Consider the following 22,822-nt stretch of genomic DNA (forward strand, 5'->3'; position numbering starts at 1 on the left):
GGGAAGTTGTATAACATAAATGTGCCACAATTACATTATGTCCTGTAGTTATTTTTGGCTTAAAAGTTTTATGAAAGTGGTATATGATTTTCAGAAAGTTAAAAATACTACACAGAGGGCTTCCCTGGTGGCGCAGTGGTTAAAACTCCGCCTGCCAATGCAGGGGACACGGGTTCGAGCCCTGGTCTGGGAAGATCCCACATGTCGTGGAGCAGCTAAGCCCGCGTGTCACAGCTACTCAACCCTGTGAGTCTACAGCCCGTGCTCCGCAACAAGAAAAGCCACCGCAATGAGAAGCCCGCACACTGCAATGAAGAGTAGCCCCCGCTCGCCTCAACTAGAGAAAGCCCACGTGCAGCAACGAAGACCCAACGCAGCCAAAAATAAATAAATAAATAAATTTATTTTTAAAAAAATATACAGAAATATATTTAAAAAGTGAAAGTCTTTCCCATACTAGCCTCCAGAGGTAACCAATATTAACCTTTTGGAACACAGTCTCCGTAACTATGTGGTATATATAAAATCACACACACACAGAAACACACCCCTGTCCTGTAAACTTGCTTCTCTCCTTATATGTTTTTTACATCAATATATGTAGTTTGTTCTTTTTAAAAGCTACGCTTAAAAGTATTTTATTGTGCCATAAGTTACCCAGCTCTATTGATCTGTATTCAGATATTAGGAGTCTCGTGGTTGAAACTGGAAGAATCCCAATTCAAACTAGCCTTAGATAAGGAGGAAATTGGCCCATTTAGTCATATTTGCAGAAGAGTGGAGGGACGGGGGGTGGGGGGCGGCGTTAGCCTCAGAGGGTGCCTGGGACCAGGGCCTCTAACCCATCAGGACTCCTTGTCTCTTCGTGTCTCATCTCTGTTTATTTCAGCATAAACAGCTTCCTTCATAGACTAGCTTTACCAACTGTGTGGGAGGCAGAATTGGCGGCTCCAGATCGTATCCTAGCAGCTTCCTGACCTGACAGGAGATGATTCTTTTGTAACAGCTCCAGGTGAAAAAGTCTGCCTGAGTCACAGCCCCACCGCCTCACTACCTGAAAAAAAAATGACCCTTTTCTGCGCCAAGACAGATCGATTCATGCTGGATCACACACCCACCCTTCAGGCCAATTGCTGTAGTCACAGGAAGTAGGGTGATATGTGATTGGCTCAGCTGAGATGAGCACTTGGGTGCAATGTTCCCAGAGGGAAAAAAGGGAAAAATTCAAGAAGAAAAAATCAGTAGATGTTAACTATAGGTTGCTTACAGTTTTTAATGATTATAAAACTATTTGAGAATATCCTTATAAATACATTCTTGGCACTTGAATGTATATATGTATATATACACATGATGAAAATAACTTAAAAATATTTAGAAAAAAGTTATGCTCATGCAGCATATACTAATCATCTGTTTTGCCCAGCAACTCTTCCTTCTTCTGCTCCAAAAAAGCACTGTTTCTGCTTCCCACTCTCCTTCTCCACTCCACTCCAGACTTCTGGCTGAATGGAGCTGCTGCCTTCTTACAGGATCCTGTATCCCTGACCCTGGTGGTGACAGGTTGAAGGGTGAGCACCTGGTCCAAATTAGACCAGTCATGACCAGTAATAATTCCCCCTACCCTGGTCACAGAGGTTGGTCTGCAGTGGGTTTCTGACCATTCAGAGTCCTTCCTCAGAGAAGAGCCCTTTTCCTTTTAGGTGGAGGGATTGAGAGTCTTTGTCACTGAAAGCTGCTGGAAGCCATGATCCCTCACTACAAAGAAAGACTGCGGTAGGAGAGCATGAGGCCAACATGCCACGGGGAGCAGAGACCCGAGACCCAGAGAGTCTTGGTGGAGCTCAGCATTCCGGTTCCAGGCCTTAGGGTCCCTGGGGCACCCCAGTTGTCTACCTTGCCACGGCTTATGCTTAGTTGGTCAGTTTTTCCTTTGATTCTGTGAACTGGCATGCTGTCCATTCAATATCCACCCCCCCAACACATATTTTGTTTGTTTTTAGCAGTTTAAGTTGGGTTGTCATCACATAAACTTGGCTACTAATAAATTCAAGCAGTTCATAAGTGTGTGAGGTGAAATAGTTTCCCTGTTCTAGTCCCATTCTCCTCTCCTAAGTAAACAAAACAATTATTGCCTACTACAGTGAGCATGGAAGACCTTTATGTTCAGGAAAAAACTGATAATGGTATTTCAAAAAGAAACTCATATGTGTAAACTTGTATTATAAGGATTTTATTGCAGTATTGCTTTTATGACACTGAACTATCACTACTTCTGTGTTTTCCATACAAACTTCTATTATAAAACATATACAATATATATTCTATAAATTGCTTTTCTCCCTTGTTTTTCATGTTAATATATGTAGCTTCCTCCTTTTAAGAGCTACATAGTATTCCATTATATTATTGTGTCATAATTTATCTAGTCTCTATTGATCTATATTTGGATTGTTTATGAGAATTCCCTTGGTTGAAAGTTGAAAATCCCAACTGAAACTAATCTAAGCTAAAGAGAGAATTGTGTAATTGGATCCTGGATATAGCAGAGTGACTAAGCACATGAGCTCAAAGTCAGGTATCTGTGTTCATTAAGCAAGTTACAATTTGACCCAGTTTCCTCACCTGGAAAGTGAGGATGATAATAGTACTTATTTCATAGGGTTGTTGTGAGATGTAAATAAGATACATGTAAGGAGCTCAGAACACCTGAAATGTTGGCTATATTATACAAAACTATACCTTTAAGGAAAAAAACCCCTGCTTTTTGGCCTTATCCCTGATCCTATAACAATATATCATGGATATTTTCCCAAGTCTGTACTTCATTTTAAAGAGAACAGTATTGTATTCTATTATATGGACATACAATTACCTATTTATGCAATACTCCAGTGATGGACATTTCAGTTACTTTTCATTTTCCACCATCACAGATTATGTTGCACATTTTATATATATATATATATATATATATCCTTTTTTATTTGTGCAAGCACTCTGTAGGATAAATTCAAAAGACTAGAATCAGTTAGAAGATAAAAAAATTTTAAATATTGAAAGAAACTGCAAAATTTCTTTCTGAAAAGGATGTGCCTAATTACATACTCCCTGTGGTAAACTAGTGCCTAGTCTTCTTTTCATTTTGTGCAATGGAAGCAGTGGTGCCCAAATATGCTCACTCAGAGTTGTACTGAAAACTCAGATTTATATTCATACTTTGTTCAAGAAGTCTCTTTTTTTACCCTCTTAAAAATGTTCTCATTATAAAAGTGATATGTAATCATTAGAGTCACCCAAAGTAAGTGGAGAAAAGAAGAGCCCACCAATCCATGGAGAGTTCAGAAATAGAAGCTCCCAGAGGACAGAGATCTTGCCAGTCCTGCTCATCATGGTATCTTCAGTGCCTGGGACAATGCCTAGCACAGTGCGTATTTGTTGATTAAAGGAAGAAAAAAATAGCCCAGGAGGCTTCACAAAATAATGACAACAAAACCACTAACCTCCCTGAATTCCTTCCTTCCCCCCACAACAGGCAAATAAATACACAACCCACACACCACAAAGGAAACAAGGTTCTGACTCTCGGCCAACAGTGAATTGCAATTTTTTTCCTTCATTACTCTGAAAAAGGGAATGAGACTGTCCAGATGATCTTGAACAAACTCTTGGAGCATATCTCAAACTTGGTTTAGGTCTTTTGTTAAGTATCCAGTTTATATCTGATTATTCCCTCAGTTATGCCATGAACATTTGTGGATATCTATTATGTACCGAGCACTGGGTCTACAGTGATGAACGAAACATAGCCCTGTTCATGCACAGCCTATAGGATCATACTCTTAAGTTCCTCTGAAAAGCAAACAACTCTCACTTCTGGAAACTAAAAACCTGATGTCTGCTATAAACTATAAATCCCATGAGGCTAGAACATTTACCTGTCATCTTCTCTACTATATTCCTAGCTTGACATACAGTAGGTGTTTAATACCTATTTGTGGGCTGGCTAGCTTAAGTCAGTTCTGTTGGCTTCTGTATTCTACGGCCAGATTTAGGAAGGTAAGAGTATTCTGAACAGCAGGAGAGTCTGAAATTCAGGAGGTAAAGCAGGTTGCAACGGTCAGAAAGAAATCACTCTCATTCAACCTCCAGGGACAGCCACTTCCTCACCAGGTGCGGGACGTGCACCAAGGCCATGAGTCTTGACATAAGTGATCTACGTCCTAGTTTATTGGAATATTTGATCAACAATATTTATTTTTAAGAAAGCACTGTTTGTCTTTTTTTTTAAGGTATAAAGTTATTTTGACACACTGGGTTTTGTTTTGTTTTGTTTTTCTTGGCTAAACCAAACACTTTTTCTGTCTGTGAAGCCCAAGTATAAAATACATATTCCTAGAGTTTGAACTGGTACAGACTGAGGTATAACTGGTCCAATGTCCTTTACAGATGAGTAAACTGAGGAGCAACTGGGTTGAGAGTTGCCCAAAATGGCATTGTCTCTCTGGATCTGATCAGTAGACATCAAGTTGGTAATTATCGCTAATCACTGGTTTGGCATTAGCTTTGCTTTGTAATTTCCCCTTCCCCCTTTAGAAGTTGGCAAGGATGGCAGAAAGCTGGAGTAGATAGATGAGAGGTAAAACTGACAAATTTCCTTGGGGCATGAGGAATTCTTTCCAATAGTCTCTATCACAGTGAAGGTGTTCAACTGAGATGGTAAGAGAAACCACAGGCCAGAAGGATTAGATCTGTGAACCTGACACAGGTACTTGTGGCCTTGGTTGGCTTTCTGCCTCCTCAGCTCTGATGACCTGCATCTTGAGAAATGTGGGCCCTATCTTTTGCTCTGCCTTCACGTGCCCTAGAGTAGAGCACCCTATGTTACTACTTTTATAAAAAGCTGGTGAAGTAGGTCTCTCTGGACCCTTCAGATCGTCTCCACAGATGAGTCTAAAATGCAAATCCCACTAAAATATATGGAATAAATATTTTCCATCATTAATTAGATTTGAATATTACATATTTCAAAGAATAAAAGTGGATTTAAGGGGCTTCCCTGGTGGCGCAGTGGTTGGGAATCCGCCTGCCAATGCAGGGGACACGGGTTCGTGCCCCGGTCCAGGAAGATCCCACATGCCGCGGAGCAACTAGGCCCGTGAGCCACAATTACTGAGCCTGCGCGTCTGGAGCCTGTGCTCCGCAACAAGAGAGGCCGCGACAGTGAGAGGCCCGCGTGCCGTGATGAAGAGTGGCCCCCGCTCGCTGCAACTAGAGAAAGCCCTCGCACAGAAACGAAGACCCAACACAGCCAAAAATAAATAAATAAATAAATTTATTTTTTTTAAAAAAAGTGGATTTAAAAAGCAGAGCACCAAAAAGAGGGCACAGATTACAATCATGTTAACATATAGAAATGTATAATAACAGTGATCAGAGGCTTTGAGGTATTATACTTAACTATTTAATATTCAGCAGACTTTTTTGTGAAATTAAGTTTATACAGTATTGGGGCTTCCCTGGTGGCGCAGTGGTTGAGAATCTGCCTGCCAGTGCAGGGGACACGGGTTCGAGCCCTGGTCTGGGAAGATCCCACATGCCGCGGAGCAACTGGGCCCGTGAGCCACAATTACTGAGCCTGCGCGTCTGGAGCCTGTGCTCCGCAACAAGAGAGGCCGCGACAGTGAGAGGCCCGAGCACCGCGATGAAGAGTGGTCCCCACTTGCCACAACTAGAGAAAGCCCTCGCACAGAAACGAAGACCCAACACACCCAAAAATAAATTAATTAAAAAAAAAAAGTTTATACAGTATTATTTTGTATGTATGCATAATAATGGCCATTTGCAATCACCAATAACTGGATCATTTAAATGACCAAAATACATAATTCCCCATAATTCTGTAAAGGCTGTCTTTACATAAGGAAGTTCTATTTTTTTCTGTGTTGAAAGTGGCAATATGTCAATATACATTTTTTAAAGTGATACACAAGAAGTAGGTGGACTGTGGAATTTTTTCCTATAGAAAAAAGTTAAAAAGTGACCTGTGGATCAAAAAGATTGAGAACTCTTGTTCCAGGGCTCCTTTCCCCTGTTGCTCCCCAAACCCCCAATCGGGACTGATCCTGACCCACACTGAAATATTCTCTTAGTCACAGGGTCTCAAAGGAAAATAAAGGATCAGATAAAGAAGCTAAAGATATGTTGAACTTCCTCCCAGCTCATTCCCGTTCTTGTCCACAGACTGTCTCTGACACCATCGCCCATATTTATATTATATTGTATACACAACTAGATGACACAGACAACAAGATATAGAAGGAAAGCAATTTAGAGACACAAACGACTCATTCTTATCTCCTCCTATAATGCCCAGATCCAAGCCTTTGTTTCTACATTATCCATAGTTGGGGGAAGCAACATATCTACATGACATTTAGAAATATGACCAATCACATTTGAAAGCACATCTGAAATCACATCTGAAGCATTTGCCAATGACTGGATCATTTACACTGCTAAATTACCAGAACTCCCACAGGCTATCTTTAGAGCAAGGAGTTTTATTCTTCTGTCTTGAAACTGAGATAATATTCAATTTAATGTGTCTAATAATTGCATTCACTATAGTATTCTTAATCCATAAAACTGAAATTACAGGCAAAGTTTATGAGGTTCTATGATCTAAAATGCTACCCTTTACATTTTAAATTTTGTGAGAAAACAAGGCAACTGTTTCTTAGTACTCTAGCATATTCAAAAGTTGATTTTCTTATTGTAGAGAAGAGATCATGTTTACACATTTATGATAAAATTAGATTCCATAGTTCTGTGGCTTTTTTTTCTGTCTCCAAGTAAAATTAGGTTTCCTTATATGGAGAAAGAAAAAAATTAAGGAGGAAATACATCAAAACATTAACAAAATTAAATAATTTTACACAAATTTTTCTTCAAGGAGTATACACTACTTTGATAATTATAATAAAATATTCCTTTTAAAAAAATTTTTTTAAAGAAAGAAGAAAGATTTGAATTTAAAAAGCCATGAGATGAAAGGAAATTTTATTTGAACCAACAAATCTAAGGGCCAGAAAGAGCCCACCAATGGTCTTTTACAGACTTCTGCCAAGTGTTCTCCCCGTCACGGAATAATTCCTGGCCAGTGCTGAGCCACAAGGGGGCAGCGGCTCCCTGGGAACTGGCACGTGCCGGCAAATCATGCAGCTCAGCCTGAAACCAGCTCAGTGACGCATCTCTAGTGCACTGCCACTGGCCTGGGAGGGTCACATTTCACTTGCCAACTGCTTTTAAAGACTCATGCTTTGGGACTTCCCTGGTGGCGCAGTGGTTGAGAATCTGCCTGCCAATGCAGGGGACAGGGGTTCAAGCCCTGGCCCGGGAAGATCCCACGTGCCGTGGAGCAACTAAGCCCGTGCGCCACAACTACTGAGCCTGCACTCTAGAGCCCGCGAGCCACAACTACTGAAGCCCACGTGCCACAACTACTGAGCCCGTGTGCCTAGAGCCTGTGCTCCGCAACAAGAGAAGCCACCGCAGTGGGAAGCCCGCGCACTGCAACAAAGAGTAGCCCCCGCTCTCCGCAACTAGAGAAAGCCCACGCGCGTCAATGAAGACCCAACGCAGCCAAAAATAAATAAATAAATTTATTAAAAAAAAAAAAAAGACTCATGCTTTGATTCTTTGAAGACACTATTTCTATGAATATAACACTGAAAGAATGGTCCAGTTGGAGCTCATGCGGGGTCAAGGACCTAGGTGAAATGCTGACAAACAGTTTTACCCTCTGGAGTAGGGGTTAGGCAAATGCTCTCAGATTGTGGCTGGAAAGGGTGGAATTTGAAAAGCTGCCAGAGGAGGAGGGTGCAAGCTTAGGTGACATGAGCAAAAAGCTCTGACCTGACAGGCCTAAGAGAAGACCGCTCTTCTGTGGTGGGCAGGTTTATGAAGAAGCTTCCAACCTTTCTTCTCTAGGTTTTCTGCCTCCTGTCCCTCTCTGGTTCAACGTCTTTCATGCTGACTAAAACTTCTGCCCTGGTGACCATATCCATTAATTCAGAAAATCCGTAATATCCAATATTAGCTTGGCTATTTACAGTTTCCAAAGTCTTTCCTACTTTATAAACCACTTTCATGTATGTTTATCACCCACTGTTTGAAATGCTTTGACTTTTGACCCTGACTTAAATTAACTTTTTTTTAAAACTGGAAATAAGAGTCCATATACTGACCAAAGGTAATATAAAAAAACCAGTGAAAGGTTGGGGACCAAGTGCTAAGGACATTGCATTGGCCTGGCAACACAGACCAAGCTGCAGGGTAAACAGTGTGATGTGGGCAGAATGGAAGTGTTAGATTCTGGGGTATGGAGCCCAGGAACGCATTCCTTTCTGAAAAGGAAGGGCAAGGTGGCACTGTAGAAGCATTTGCCACTCAAAGACTTTCACAGGCATCCATGCACATGAAATTGACAATGAATAGTTGTGAGACAGATGACCCTAACTTGCAATGTCATACGTTAGTCTTTGGAGGAGTGAAGAAATCCTTTGTTTGCCATAAGGTTGATTTATTAGGAAAATAAATCATAAGTTGCAACGTCTAGGCCATGGAGAAGAGTATCACGAAAGAAGCATGTGTTACATAGTTTTTAGGGCTGTGTTGTTTTACATACTTAATATACATATAATTGGAATTTTTTTGACCTTCGAGAAGGTGTCATTCATCTCTGCCTTGGCAGAGATGACGGGAAGACTGGGACCTCTATCTGTTGGTACATGACCTCTCCCTCTATGTGGTCTCTTCAGTAGGGTAGCCTGACTTATGTGGTGACTCAGGGCTCCCAAAAGTTCAAACATAGAAGATTCCAGGCCTTCTTTAGCCTTAGCTGCATTTTACTGCAACTTTCTGTGAATCTATTTAAAATTCTATCAAGTGGATTACATATTGGAGTTTCAAGCTGTGATCAGCAGTATGGAAGACAGATCCATGGCAGAGCTAGGAGTAGGAAGAAAGTTTTTTTATACACAGTATCACTTATCGGGTAGCCTATCTCATATGACTCATTTTTAAAAAAGAAATTGAAATACAATCTATACATGCAAAATCTAGTGTAGAGCTTGAATTTACACACACATACACGCGCACACACACACACACCCACACCTATCTTCTTTACCACCTAAAGGATGCCACCTGAAGGTATTCATCATTCTGACTGCTATCACTTAGATTTTGTTGACTGGTCCATTTTTATTTATATTCATCAGCACTTTCAGTGCTAGCTTGGGAAAGAAAAAGAAAACAACTCTATTGATATTGCTGCTTGTGAGAACTCTCAAAGCAAGAAAGAAACCAACCTAAGCAGTGGCACTCTTTCTAAAAAGGAATCAGGTCTTCTTGTTACAGAAGACCTGCTTTCAGTGAGGCTGAGTGAACAGTGAAGCAGCTCTGATGGCCCAAGCCCTGCGCACCAGGCTTTCACATGCAGTATTTGATTCCACTGCTTTCCAGTGCTGGCTGGTGACCACAATGTCTATGCCACATTAAATTTACCACTCAGTTTTTTTTTTTTTTTAATGCACCAGTGTAAAAGGCTGATTGTACAGCTTCCTCTCACTGTGTCACTGTAGTGTAAGTCCAGAATTAGGATGGGCTCCAGTGTTGATCGGCTTCTCAATGACATCCTCAAGAACTCAGGCTCTTTCCACTCCCCCACTCCATTGTCCTTAGCTTCACCTAAGGTCGATTTTCCTTAGAGTTGTAAGTTACCTGCCCAAGTTATCAGGGCTACAGTGCTTCCTTGTTGAGGCACACCTGGAGAGAAAGGTGGCACAAAAGGGGGTTGGGGATGTCCTGGAAGCCATCAGGTATGAGACACCAAGTTAGAGGTACAGGAGGATGCAGATGGTACCTCAGTGAGCGCAGCAAAGTCCCTTGATCTTTTGATATCGCCTGTCATCTTCACAGCTGCAGAGATACAGAGCATCTTGTCTGGGGCCTGAAATGTCTGCTCTTCCCAGTGTTTTGGAACATGGCAGAAAGCTTAAAAGTAACACAATTGCTGGAGTTGTATTTATTTGAGCTAACTAGGGGCTTTCCACTCATTTTTAAAATTTTATTTAATTGAAGTATAGTTGATTTACAATGTTGTGTTAATTTCTGCCATACAGCAAAGTGATTCAGTTACATATATACACACACACACATTTTTTAATATTCTTTTCCATTATGGTTTATCTCAGGATACTGAATATAGTTCCCTGTGCTGTACAGTAGGACCCTGTTTATCCATTCTATATGTAATAGTTTGCATCTAAGCTAACTAAGCTTCTCATTCTTGAATATTTTAAATCCAAAGGGGCAGAAATGATGTTAATGGGAATCCTCCATTGTTTAAACTTCCTGCAGCTCACTCATTCACAGGTGCACTTGATTGTGCACAGGATCTATAGCCAGGAAATGCCAGGCAGGGCTGCTTTACTCTCTAAGGGGAAAGGTAACTGCCAGAGCCAAGGGTCCTGAGGCCAGGACTGTGCCCCACCTTTGCTGGGTGATAGGCACCTACGACTGACATCAGTCAGGGTCCTGCCACAGACAGATGCCACACCAACAGAGGTCAATGGAGGAGGAGGGTTTAATATAAGGCTATTTACAAGGTGTGGGTAGGGTTAAGAAAACTTAACAAGGGATGCTGAGACCTCTCAGGGCTAGAATACCCCCTACCCCAGGTCTAAAGAGACAGGGGGAGGGAGTAGTTACAAAGCTCAGAGACAACAACTGAGAAGAGGGACTGAACAGCTGGGTCCTTCAGTGGAGGAATGCAGCCAATCTGAAGCCCAGCTGGAAGGGAGCCAGGGGACTAAATACCCCAACCCTTCTCTTCTCCCTCCTCTATCTTCTGCTGTTGCCTCCCATTTTCCTAACCCAACTCAAAGACAGGGCACCAGGGATCCTTGTTGAGAAAGTGGATCTGGTGGGAAAAAATGGAAAATACCCAGCACACGACCCTTTCATTCATCATTGCACAATTGGCGTCTGCCCAAGGAGGGGACTTTCTACCCACTGGACGAAAGGAAACAAAGAAAAAATTAAGTACCAGTGGTACGTCCTGAGAATGCCAACCCAGGTTCCCACATATGGTCAAAGTGGATTTAACCTATTTTCTTTTCTGCCTCTGAACCCCACTGGGTCCCAGCACTGTTCATCACACAGTAGTCGTGCATGCAGGTTTCACAAAACAATTCTACTCTATTTCTGGGGGTTACTAGGGTGCCACTGATCAACATCACCATTGCCCAGCCCATATGTCTAATTGTGAGGGCCATTTTAGATTTCAGCTGAAAGTCTATCTCAGGGAAGCTTTCAAGCTAACCAGGCAACACTGATAAAGATATTAAGAAAAGGTGGTGAACACCCCCCACCCAGTCACTGAATACACAAGCCGTGATTAAGGTGTCTACCTATAGTGCACACAAAAGAAATGGCATCACTTTGAGCAAAGTGGTGAATAAGGGCATCATGAGGGCTGTTACCTACAAATTTCTCTCCATCCCTCAATCATGAAGAAGTGGACTTACCCCCCCTTGAAGCAATTGCTGGTGCTTGAAATCTCAGACTAGAAAAGATCCTGTCCTCAGAAATACACAGATCCTGTCTTTATTTAAAATTTTAATAATTTGTTCATCATGAATTTTTTGCATTAATTTTGATTTGTTAGATTATTGTATTAACGTATTATTCATCTTGATTGTTGAGTTTTTTGGCCACCCCTTACTTGCCTCACTCTAATCCTGGCCCTGCAAGGGCCTTGCTTTATGAAACTTTCTGGTGAAGTTTCTTTGGAGAGCTTACTTATTGCATTGTAACTAGGAATCTGTTTAGAAATTTTTCATATAACTTTTCAGGAAGATAGCTAGTTTATAACAGAAGTTACAGTTCTTTATTTTTTTTTTTCTTGGTGTCTTGGAGCCCGTAGGTGCAACCAAATACCTCCAGTACCACAGGGTGGGTCTCCAACTCCAGGGCTATCACTGCTTCTCTCCCAGCTCTAAAACTTTGCCCAAGCCAATGGGCATTCTTTACTGACCAGAACTTTGTTTAACCCTGGGTGGGAATTAAACTCAAGTTATGTAAAAACAAAAAACATTTTAAAGTCTCCCTATTTTACTTTCATCCTGGCCTTTGGTTACTCACAAGTACCTTTTTAACAAACTCTGACAGAAACTGATACTGCAGTAAGCTAAAGCCCAAAACAACCAACCATATAGGAGAAAAAAAAAGAGCACCTAGGTTCAGCCAGAGCAGAATGAACAGACTCCCAGGAAGTAAAACCCATTTCTTTGCACTAAACTCACCCACCTCCATATCTTATCACTGAAAGCCAAATCCTGGCAGTTAGCCCCTGAACCCCTGTCCCAGGCTTTCCATTGTTAACGGTCTCTCCTAATCCAGTGCCAAACCCAAGGCTCCAGAGATGCCAGATTTCATCCTGTGTCCCTCCCCCTTGACAGCCTGAGCAGGGGCTTCACACTAACAGGGCAGAATAGAAGGTTGGGTGCCAGGACACTCCCCAGCTGCTTGAATGTTTGAGGGAGATGCAGTGGATTCTCTCAAGCAATAGATCAGTAGGCAGGCCAGCAGGGAAAGAGACAATAACATAATTTGTACTTGTACTTTCTTAAAAGAAAAACAAAAGGGACTTCCCTGGTGGCACAGTGGATAAGACTCCGCGCTCCCAATGCAGGGGGCCAAGGTTCGATCCCTGGTCAGGAAACTAGACCCCACATGCATGCCGCAAGTAAGAGTTCGCATGCCACAACCAAGGAGCCTGCCAGCCACAACTAAGGAGCCCGCCTGCCTCAACTAAGGAGTCCGCCTGCCTCAACTAAGAAGCCTGCCTGCTTCAACTAAGAAGCCCACGTGCTTCAATTAAGGAGCCAGTGAGCCACAACTAAGGAGGCTGCAAGCCACAACTAAGGAGCCCGCAAGTTGCAAATAAGACCCAGTGCAACCAAATAAAATGTTTAACAATGTCAAGCCCATCCAGCCCTACCAGCATACCCTAGCTGCCCATAGCTTTCAGACTGTTTGATACGCTGCTGCTGCCTGCAAGGCCTGGGTACAGAGGACCCCGCTGGACTATGTCTGAGTATTTTCCCACCGCATAAGCCCCCAGACTGCCAGCGTTCTGCCTCTGGCCTGGTGTACACTCTGGGTCTTTGGCCATTTCCATCCTACATCTCCCAGAGCCCAAGCTGGTTTGAGATGGCACAGGGGTGACCTTTGATACTGGCCCAGGCTGGGCCTGGAACACACCATCCAGACCCAGAATCAGCCTGAAGGACCAAGCTTCCTGGGGTTGGGCAGTGAAGCCTTGACAAGCACCAAGCTGGCTATTCCCCCAGAGGCAGAGCACGCTGCAGCCCTAGAGGCCAAGAGTTGAGTCCCTTGGAACAGGCTGACCTGTTGGATTAACAGCTGCAAACTAGGAGGTGCAGGGAGCCTCTTCTGGACCTCCTCCAAGCCAGCCACAGGCTTTATGTACCGGTCTTGTTACAAACTGTTCAAATAGTAAAGTCTTAGGGTGTTCTTGCTTCTCCTGCTAATGCAGGATCCCAGCCCCCTGCAAAGTTCTCCCCACTCCTCATCTTAAATAATTCTGGATGCCCACAGGGACTTTCTCTTGCGTCTTTAGTATTAAATCAGCTCAGTTACAATGTTACGTCCCTGGACTCTGCTGCCAGCATCCTGCACTGTCCCCCTGCGCTACTGAGGTGCAGGGCAAAGCAGGGGGACAGCACCTCATTCCCCACTTTAAATTTTACTGTTATTAGGGTATTTAAGAGTCATGTAGTAAGCCAAAAAATAGCCCCCAAAAGATATCCACATCGAATTCCTGGAATCTGTGAAGGTCTTTGCCAATGTGATTAAATTACCCATCTTAAGAGGAGGTGATTATCCTAGTGGGCCCTAAATGCAACCATATGTATCCTTATAAGATAAATACACAGAGGAGAAGAGCCAGACATACAGAGGAGAAGGTAACAGGAAGAGGGATTTGGAATGATGAGGCCACAAGCCCAGAAATGCTAAGGCAGCCATCAGAAGATGGAAGAGGCAGGAATGGATTGTTCCCTAGGGCCTCCAGTGGGAGTACAGTCCTGCTGACATCTTGATTTCTGACTTCTGGACTCCAGAATTGTGCCACAATAAATTTCTGTCGTGTTCATCTACCCAGTAATGGTAATTTTTTACAGCAGCCTCAGGAAATGAATACAAATAGTGTTGCTTATATTCTCCCACTGTCTGACAGAAGTTTTTGTTTTAATTGAGTGAGTGTTCTTTAACTGAAAGCTCTTTTAGTTGTTGCTCCCAGCACTCAGACATGAATATATGGGGATCCTGGGATGAGACACCAAGCTGATTAAAAATTCCTACATGGAAAAAATACCTTTAATACAGTAAAAGACCCTAGAAAAATACTTAAAACAATTATGACAGACAAAATGCTAATTTTCTTCACATAAGAAGAACTCTTACAAAACGATAAGAAAAATACCAACAGAAAAAGAAACAAAATGGATGAAGGCTATGAATAGGCAGTTCACAGAAAAAGCTTTTAAACGTAGGAAGACATGCTCAAATTCATTCATCATTAAAGAAGTGCAAATAAAACCAAAGTATCATTTTTTCACCCATCATACTGGCTAAGAGCTGTACTGCTTGATTCTTTTTACTGCATCTATATTTCTCTGTCAATAAAATATTTTAAGAAAACCTACATGTTAAAAATAACATATAACAATAGACTCTGAAACCAGAAACCTGGTTTCAGATCAAGACAAATTTTCTCATTTATTCAAAATTTACCTAAAACCTTGCTTTATTTCAACCCTTCTGAGATCCTCAGGTAAATGAACTTTTCCTGCTATAATAAGTCCATGAGTATTACACAGAATATGCTTTAAGAGAGGCAAAGCCACCCCCTCCATCATCTTTCTCCTCTTCCCTGTGCTGCCATAAAGAAGAAAGTTGGCATGGATTGTTCAAATTCTAGGACTCTTATTGGGTCAAGTTTACTAGCTATTAATGTACATTAAAACGTCACTCATTTTGGGTGTGGGAAGACTGAAACTCTTTCAGCATTCTCTTCTCTCCATGCTGAAGAACTGGAAGGTGTCAGGGCCCATTCCTAGGGGTGTGTGTGTGTGTGTGTGTGTGTGTGCGCCCCAGGTTGCAAAATAGTGAGTGGACATAGGGTCTGCTTCTCCCAACACTACCCAAGGCCAGCCCAGCCATCCCTTGTCTCTTCTCTCCCTTCAATCACTGACAGGCCAGAGTCTGTTCTCCTTCCTGCTTCCCTTTTGCACAGACACACACAGTGCTCACTACCCCAGCAGTAGTCTAAGCCAGCTCAGTAGTAGGCAGTGAAAACAAGTACCTTCTATGTTGCTGCCTGTGTGCTTCTTTCTGAACACTCTCTGTGTCTTGCTGGATGTGTCAGATTGGCTTTTTGCCTGAAGGTTCTTAGTCCTAACCAGACTGGCCAAAAAGGACTGATGCACGCATTTCAGTTCAGATCACCCAAGCTCTTCTCACTGAGTTCCAGGTCCAAGCCCACTCAGCAACGAAGGCACACCAGCTACTCCTGGGTGTAAAGCATCAATGCAACTTCCAGACCCTACTTGCCAAATGGGGAGGGGACTTGCTTAGATGTGGCTAAATGGTCAAGAGCAGCTGGCCTGCAGCTGAGGGGACTGAGGAACACAGAAGTGGACTTGGATTCGACTTAACCCACTGCCAGGGCATAGCAGGGGCTCAATAAATGTGGACTGAGGTGATGACTGAGGTTGGAAAGACAAAAGAAACACATAGTGAATACTGTTTTTCACAATATAAGAACATGTCATCAAATACTACATTATGAGACGCAGCCGAATTTATTAGGAGATTGTACTAGTTAGGATAAAGACTATGCTACTGCAACAAAAACATCCACAAATCTGACTGGAAGAGGATAGAAGTTTATTTCTCTCTGGTATAATAACAACCATTTAGTCTAGGCTACCGAAACAGCGCTACTCTGCGAGGTCATTCAGAATCAGTGCTTCTTCCACCACTGCTTAGGGCTACAGTTCCCAAGTTGTCCCAAAGAGCCTCAGTGAGCTCACAGGAGCACCATGGGACGGGTCAGATTTTTGAGAAAAACACAGTAATCCTCAACATCTGATATACACCACATAAACTACTAGCTTGAGGTCGTTCAGTTTCAACATGAGATAGCACTGCTTTCCTTTTGATGACATGAGATATTTCTGAATCTAGGTTTTTGGTGGTTGCTGTGATAAAAAGCAAGTCCTCTAAGAAAATCAATGTGGAACAGGGGATGGGGTAGTGATGTCCAATCTGATTCCAAGGTTTGAGGAGTTGTGCAGTGCCCCATAGGTATACACATTCCATCACCAAGTGACTGCAGTTGTTTAAAGCAAAATATTTTTCTTTCAGTTTATGCATATTACTTGTTACAAATGTCTACTAAATGCTGGGAGACAATTCTCCATGGATCTCTCACGGTTTTGCATATGTTGTAAGCAGAGGCAATGACTGCCTTTGATCCAGGCTATCTTTTCAAGGATGCTTGTACAGGTGGTCCTCAAACAACATGGGGGTTAGGGGTGCCAACACCAGTGCAGTCAAAAATCCATATATAATTTTTGACTCCCCCACACCTTAACTACCAATAGGCTACTGCTGACCAGAAGCCTTACCGATAATATAGTCAATTAACACATATTTTATGTTACTTGTATCAATATTATATACTACACATATACTATTATATAGTAGTACTATTATATGATAATAGTACCATTATACAAAATACATGTACACTATATATAATATTATTGTACTCTTACAATAAAGTAAACTAGAGACTGTACCAATACAAGTTAATGTCATCTGTTTATGAGATTATCTGTCAGTACCTAACATCCATATTGTTGTATATGATATGAAACACTGTAGATACTATATGAATTACTAACTCTAGACATCACAAATGAAAAGATAATGTGTAAAAACAAATTCATATTTATATACAGATATAATATATTTATATACATATATAATAATACAGAAGCAGCAATATGATTACTTCATGGTAAGCTTAGTGTAATTGATACAATTGCTTCACAGTAGCTTAGCTTATACAGTGAATGAATCCTTATAAAAATTTTATGGCATACAGTATTACAGTCATATTCATAATACAGTATTGGAAACACTGTTACATTTTTAAAAATCCACTTACCTATGGTGACATCCTGATACACAGTTTCTCCAATTAGGAGGGAAGAGAGAGGCATACTGTATGGTAATGTATATAACTTTGAAAGCAAAGTTATAGAACAGTAGGAAAACTAATACATTATTAATTTTATATTAAGTATCACTTACCTTATTCCTATATAGGCTAGCCACTTCAATACAAGTCTTGCACCTGATATTCTACATGATGATATTTAGGCAATGATGATGATATGATGGTGATGACACAATGTCTCATGGTTCTTGCAGTAGTTATTAGATCTTCATCGAAAGACACTCACACACATACATAACAGATAAGTTTATTAACTGTAGCACATGATGACTGTCTACTATTCATTACGTAGAAGTGGATCATCACAAAGGTCTTCATCCTAGTGGTCTTGATTCACACTGAGTAGGCTGAGGAGGAAGAGAAAGAGGAAGGGTTGGTTTTGCTGTCTCAGCTGTGGAAGAGGTGGAGGAGGTGGGAGGGGAGGCAGGAGAGGTACGCACACGGGGTGTAACTTGACAAAAATACATCCTAATTCCTTTTTTTAAAATGTAGTATAGAGGAGCTATTTATTTACTTTATTTATTTATTTATTTTTGGCTGCGTTGGGTCTTCGTTGCTGTGCACAGGCTTTCTCTAGTTGCGGCGAGCGGGGGCTACTCCGTTGCGGTGTGCAGGCTTCTCATTGCAGTGGCTTCTCTTGTTGCGAAGCACAAGATCCAGGTGCACGGGCTTCAGTAGTTGTGGCACGTGGGCTTAGTAGTTGTGGCTTGCAGGCTCTAGAGCACAGGCTCAGTAGTTGTGGCGCACAGGCTTAGTCGCTCCGCGGCACGTGGGATCTTCCCGGACCAGGGCTGAAACCTGTGTCCCCTGCATTGGCAGGCGGATTCTTAACCACTGTGCCACCAGGGAAGTCCTTACATCCTCATTTCTATCTGAGTTTTTTGCTTTTATATTTTTCTAAAAATGTTTCTATAAAGTACTAATCCTTCTTCCACTGTGTGCTTTAGTGTCAGCACCAGTATCATAGAATCGACCATGTCGTAAAAGAAGTCAAAAGCAGTTTTTAATTATCAGAACCCTTCTGCCAGAGTGTCTAATGTCAATTTGTTTTCTGGCACTTCTTCCCCATGTCTTTTTCCTCATTGTCTGGCACTGGTTCAGAAGCACTCCTGTCCAAGTCATCTCTTGTTAAATCCTCTGGTATGGTGTCTATTAGCTCTTTTTTTTTTTTTAAGATTTATTTATTATTTATTTATTTAATTTATTTTTGGCTGCACTGGGTCTTAGTTGCGGCATGCAGGCTCTTCATTGTGGCGCATGGTCTCTTTGTTGTGGTGTGTGGGCTTCTCTCTAGTTGTGGCGTGCGGGTTTTCTCTTCTCTAGTTGTGGTGCACAGGCTCCAGGGCGCGTGAGCTCTGTAGTTGTGGCACAGGGGTTCCAGAGTGCATGGGTTCTGTAGTTTGCGGCACGCGGGCTCTAGCTGAGGCACGTGACCTCATTAGTTGTGGCACGCGGGCTTAGTTGCCCCGCGGCATGTGGGATCTTAGTTCCCTGACCAGGGATTGAACCCTGCATTGTAAGGTGGATTCTTTACCACTGGACCATCAGGGAAGTCCTGTCTATTAGCTCTTGAATTTCTCTGAGATCCCTATCTTGAAACCCTTCACCGCCAACCTTTTTTTGCCATATCCGCAATCTCTTTCATGATTTCTTTGATTGGTTCTGTCCTAAATCCTGTGAAGTCGGCACCTCTGGACACAGTTTTCTCCAGCAGGAATTTATTGTTTGGGGCTTGATGGTCTTCAGAGCTTTTCCTATAATAACAACAGCATCTTCAATGGTATAATCCTTCCAGACTTCCATGATCTTTCTCTACCATAGCACTGACAATTTTTTCCATGGAGTACCATGTGTAATGAGCCATCAAGGTCCTTAAGATCCCCTGATCTAGAGAATGAATTAGATGTTGTGTTTGGAGGCAAGAAGACCACTTCAGCGCCTTCAGTGTTGAACTCATGGGGTTCTGGGTGGCCAGGGGTATTGTCCAAATCAAATAAACTTTAAAAGGCAGTCCTTTACTGGCAATGTAATTCCTGACTTCAAGGACAAAGCATGGATGGAACCAATCTAGAAAAAGGGTTCTCAATGTCCAGGCTTCCTTGCTGTAGTACAACCAAAAGACTGGCATCTGGTGTTTATCTTTTCGCTTCAAGGCTCGGGGGTTAGCAGCTTTATAGATAAGGGCAGTCCTGATCCTAAACCCCGCTGCATTTGTGCAAAACAAGAGAGTTAGCCTATCCCTTCCTGTCTTAAATCCTAGTATTCACTTCCCTTCCTTACTAGTAAATGTCCTTTGTGGCATTTTTTTTTTCCAGAATAGGGCACTCTTGTCTACATTAAAAACCTGTTCAGCCTATTGTTTCTCCTCAGTGATTTTCTTAATCGTGCCTGGGAACTGGTCTGCTGCCTCTTGGTCATCCTCCTGTTATCTTGACATTTTTTTTAAAGCCAAACCTCTTTCTAAAACTATCAAACCAACCTTTGCTGGCATTAAATTCTCCAGCTTTAGATCCTTCACCTTCCTTTTGCTTGAAGTCATCATATAATGACTGCTTTTTCTCAAACCATATTAGTAGGTATGCCTTTCTTATAGCAATCCTATACCTACATAAAAGCTCCATTTTCAATATAAAATAAAAAGTTATTTCACAAAAAGTACATTTTCATGCATACTGGCATAGGTGTAGTGATGCTTTCACGTATTTCCTTTTCTTTTCTTTTTTTCTTTTTTTTACAGTGGTCTTTATGCTGGATTCATTTACCCTGAAATGGCTGGCAACCGCAGCTACAGATCTCAATCTACAGTATACATCAAGCAATTCAGCTTTTTCTTGAAATGTCAAGACTTTGCTTCCTGGGAGCACTTCCAGCATCACTAGTGGCACTTCTAATGAGTCCCATGGGGTTATTCAAGGTTTACAGTATTGCACTAAACATGAAGAAAAATATGCAAGAACTGCAAGAAATCACTTTTTACTGTGATAAGCAGTTTAGTGGAAAGATGAAGTGCTCACGTGGAGATGATTAGTGTCACATGGCATTTTAAGTGGATACCCACAAAACTTGAGCTCACCACAATATTAAAAGGAGGTTAATTATTATAATAGTACAATATGCACTATAGTTAATTTTATGCAGTTATGATTCAATACTGCACATTTATGTTTGTTTATATTTCTCTCAACTGCAAATGCGCCATGTACTATCTATAAGTCTTTGCATAAGTTTTGATAAATTTTAACTCTTATTAATAGATTTGTGTATATTTTATGGTAGAAAATGATCAAATAGACTAGTATCTATACATATTTTATACATTCATGACATATCTTTTTCTTATTTTTTTCAATATTTCTAGGCTACATAGTTAGTCTGTGAATTTTTCAAATTGTTGCAAATCTCCAAATAATTTTCCAAAATGTTTACTGCAAATAATCCACATATAAGTGGAACTATGTTTAAGGGTCAATTGTATCTGATAATTTCTTATTTTGCCTCTCTGATAATTATACATACTTCACTCTGTAACCTTTCAGTATCCAGTCCTATATCACTCTGCCTTCATCAGGCTTTCCCAGTTATAAGCCTGACTTCTCACAATTGCCTATCAGACAAATGGCTTCTAGCCTAGCTGTCTAATACAGCAGTAACTAGCCACATGTCACTACTGAGCACCTGAAATATGGCCACTCTGAAATGAGGTATGTTGTTAGTATAAACTACACACGGGACTTCAAAGACAATATCTCACACACACACAAATATAAAATTCTCATTAATAATTTTTATGTTGATTATATGCTGAAATAATATTTTGGATGTATCAGGTCAAATAAAAAAATAATATTAAAATTACTTTCATCTATTTCCTTTTTTTAAATATAAATTTATTTATTTTTGACTGCATTGGGTTTTCGTTGCTGCGTGCAGGCTTTCTCTAGTTGCAGTGCACGGGCTTACCATTGCAGTGGCTTCTCTTGTTGCAGAGCACGGGCTCGTGGCACACGGGCTTCAATAGTTGTGGCACATGGGCTCTAGAGCACAGGCTCAGTAGTTGTGGTGCACGGGCTTAGTTGCTCTGCGGCATGTGGGATCTTCCTGGGCCAGGGATTGAACCTGTGTCCCCTGCATTGGCAGGCGGATTCTTAACCACTGCACCACAAGGGAAGTCCCACCTATTTCCTTTTTACCTTAATATGGCGTCTAGAAAATTTTTAATTGCGTATGTAATTCACATTATATTTCTACTGGATAGCACTAGAAAATATATCCCGTGAAAATATCAAAAATATTTTGGGAAAATATGCAATATAGGACATAATAGTTATTAAAAGCATTTCAGATTTTGAGGTGCCTATATATAAAGGTATAAGTCAAAAAGTAAACAAATTAAGAATTTCCAGTGAATTATCTATATCTAATGTACAATCGTGGAAGTCAACTAAGAAATGAATTGCCAGTTAGTTGGGAAATGGAAAAATAGATTGGTATTTCTCCACAAAAGTACTTTAAAAAAGTAAAATCACATCTGGACACTTTTATTTTAAAAAAGATCAGGTTTATTTAAGAAAGGAAAAGCTTTGGCTTACTCAGTTTAAAAACAATAGTAGGGGCTTCCCTGGTGGCGCAGTGGTTGAGAATCTGCCTGCCAATGCAGGGGACACGGGTTCGAGCCCTGATCTGGGAAGATCCCACATGCCGCGGAGCAACTGGGCCCGTGAGCCACAGCTACTGAGCCTACGCGTCTGGAGCCTGTGCTCCGCAACAAGAGAGGCCGCGATAGTGAGGGGCCCGCGCACTGCGATGAAGAGTGGCCCCCGCTTGCCGCAACTAGAGAAAGCTCTCGCACAGAAACGAAGACCCAACACAGCCAAAAAAAAAAAAAAAAAAAAAAAAAAAAACAATAGTAAATCATAAAAGGTTGATCAAAAACATCAAGTTCTCCCAAAGAGTCAGAAGTCAAGAAACAGAAAATGCCCCACATTCTTAGCCCATTTCCTGTCCTTAGAAAACAATCTAAGATGAAACACTGTTTGTGAGCAAAAACAGCATGAGTGACATTCTCAAATGCTTGCCTTCAATCTTTAGAGAATTCCTAATAGAATATAGAATATTATATTACAATATAGCTAATAGAATATAGCTCTATTGTCTTAACAGGAAGACATAAACTGAGCTGTGTCTTCTCAAAGGCCAAATAGTATCTTGTGTTCCAAAGGAAACAGGTGTTCTTTAGTGGGTCTAGAGAGGACTACGGACAGGAAACCCTACCAGAAACAGGCAAAATGAGGACCTCTGGTTATCAGAAAATATGAAGTAAAAGAAAACTACTAGACTCCTGAAAAATACATTTTTCCCACTCAGAAAATCCCAATAACACTCCCCAATAGAAGATTAAAGAGCCTAGTCCAAGGACACAGG

General features: G+C 41.4%; 1 protein-coding gene across 1 annotated transcript in view; it reads left to right on the top strand.

Moving 5' to 3' along the window:
* Positions 1–22,822, top strand: part of SPINK2 (serine peptidase inhibitor Kazal type 2) — a gene marked incomplete at its 5' end in the record, with an annotated part of 209,068 nt that overhangs the window by 21,937 nt on the left and 164,309 nt on the right.

The sequence above is a fragment of the Balaenoptera physalus genome (assembly GCF_965194825.1).
Source record: "Balaenoptera physalus genome assembly, chromosome: 5".
In the NCBI taxonomy this organism is placed as follows: domain Eukaryota; kingdom Metazoa; phylum Chordata; class Mammalia; order Artiodactyla; family Balaenopteridae; genus Balaenoptera; species Balaenoptera physalus.